Source organism: Dioscorea cayenensis, chromosome 16 (assembly GCF_009730915.1).
Source record: "Dioscorea cayenensis subsp. rotundata cultivar TDr96_F1 chromosome 16, TDr96_F1_v2_PseudoChromosome.rev07_lg8_w22 25.fasta, whole genome shotgun sequence".
Taxonomy (NCBI): domain Eukaryota; kingdom Viridiplantae; phylum Streptophyta; class Magnoliopsida; order Dioscoreales; family Dioscoreaceae; genus Dioscorea; species Dioscorea cayenensis.
The window spans coordinates 21,542,373-21,544,586 of NC_052486.1; the positions used below are offsets into that span (position 1 = coordinate 21,542,373).

At 48.6% G+C, this 2,214-nt stretch overlaps 1 pseudogene; it reads left to right on the top strand.

Annotated features, from left to right (window-relative positions):
- Positions 1-1,183: 1,183 nt before the first annotated feature.
- The window catches only part of LOC120278632, a 6,289-nt pseudogene continuing 5,258 nt past the window's right edge, over positions 1,184-2,214 (top strand).

Genomic DNA, 2,214 nt, shown 5'->3' on the forward strand with positions numbered 1-2,214 from the left:
GCCACCTCAGCCAACTGTCCTCCATGTTAGCAACCCGTTAACTACTCAGGGTTAGCAGACTACACCTGCTAACCACATAGGAGGGGTTAGCTTTGGGAGACCAATTATGAAATCGGGATGCCAGTCGACAAATGACCCCCAACTGATGCTTTGGGGAAAACACCTAGAATGGTACGTTTGCCCTCTAGATGTACACTAATCCACGAGTAACATGGTGTAGAATTCATAATAATTAAATAAAGTATGAAAGGGAAGGGAAAAAGAGGCTGTCCCGTTTGGTTGATGTAAGAGTGTTAGGTGAAAAGCTACGGTGTTTAGAGGATCAACGCTATGAGGAAAGGAGGAGAGTCAAACAATCATGTGAGAAGTCTCTAAAGCGGGGTGGTGCTGCGTCAGCGGTGCTGTTGGTGCTAAGGATGTGAGTAGTCCCACGAGGGTGGTGCCGGAGGATGAAGAGACCCACCGCATGAAAGAGGACTTGGCGCAGTATCCCTTGCTAGCTGTCTCGATGTCCCAGTAGTCTCTTGATGTCCTGGCGAGGGAGCGAATCTACTCCCCAGATCTCCCCGAAGGCGAAGACTCAGCTGAGGTGGCGCGTCTTACGGCAGTCGAGGCCGTGGTGGAGAAGTGGTGATGTGCTCACAGCCGGGTGAGTGTCGAATAATGGTATATGTATCAGCGCGTTTCTCCACGCATCCCATGGAAAAGCATAGTAGCCGTCCTCGGGGTGAAAAATCCACCACAATGTCTGCAGTCCGGTGTGCTCGATCAAACCCGTACCTCGAGATCATACGTGTGATAAATGGCCCGAGCAAAAATAGATCCAGGCGTGTATAAGTACCCCTGATGGACAAACAACTTTCGTGAAAGAGGTGACGAGGTGGATCGGGTAGTCTCGATGATGCTATATCAGCACGAGTAAGTCGAGGCAGTGATTACCCCGGTCTTTGTCGCTTTGAAGCCCTGCAATACGCCGACTCAGCTGCATGAACGTAACGCATGTCTTGAGGATTGTGAAGGCGGGATGCTTTCCTCGCTCGATGCTGTCATGACCAGGAGATAATGCACGAGCGTGTGTGTCAGCTGAGTGGCGAAAAGTGGTCGAGAAGACGCGTTGACATCCACGTTGTTCACCAATCCCTCATCATAGAAAGCAGGAAACAACCCAGATTGTTAGGTCGGAATGGCGCGCGTTATTCCCAAGGCTTGGAAGGTTATCCGGGATGGTCTCGCTAATTCGATCGTCTACGAGGACCTCCAAGTGAGCTCACGGTAGGCCGGATCACTAATTGAGAGAAAATTCTATCCCAACCGTCGCTGATTGATTAACTCGCGGCTCGGCGAAACGCAGAACTCGAGGTCATTGTCGATCGATTGTACTGGACGATACCAAAAGGGCTTGGACTGTAAGAGATTTATAGCGCGCCCTATAAGTTGTGGTAAGGCAAAGGATGGCACTCCACTCTCGATGCCGCGATCGCTGCGTGGCCGCTGTTAGAACTCGCTTCATCGACAGTACCTATACCACAAAACAAATGATCAAACCAATATTTTTATATGAATACATTCATGAGAGCTAACTATCATCATAGGAATTAATGAAAATTGAAAAGCACAACAATTTCTATGTGAGAATGAAAATTTCAGCCATTGCTACAGTAACCCGCTGAAAAATCGCAAGAGTTTCTCCTAGACATCTAGCTTCCCAAAATTTACAAAATGAAGGAAAAACTCAAAAAGTAAAAGCATACACCACATCACAACAACCAAATATGTCATTCAAGCTTCAAAGATAAAGTGAGAACACAATAAAACCAAGTTTGTAGCACCTAGAATTAAGGGGCTTGGAAGGCTTGCGTGAGAATCCCGGCTTGAGAAACGGTTGATAAAGCACTCGATTAAAAGCATGAAGTGAGTTTGCGAGATGGAGGAAGGTGATTAGAAGAAAAACTATATGCGAAGAAATATAGAGAGTGAGAGTGAGGGAGATGAGAGGAAAACAAGAGGAGAAAGAAGGAGGGAGAGAGTGGAGAGAAAAAGGGGACAAGAAGCGCTGTAATGGGCTGAGCGAGCGTGCGGGCGCATGGGTGCCCGCGTAGGTGCAGACCGACTGAAAGGCTCACGGGCACCTATGTGGGCGCATGAAGCCTTGTGGAGCCTCTCAGCCTACACTCGCTACGGTGGGGCCGAGAGCCTCAAGTAATGCAGCCAACC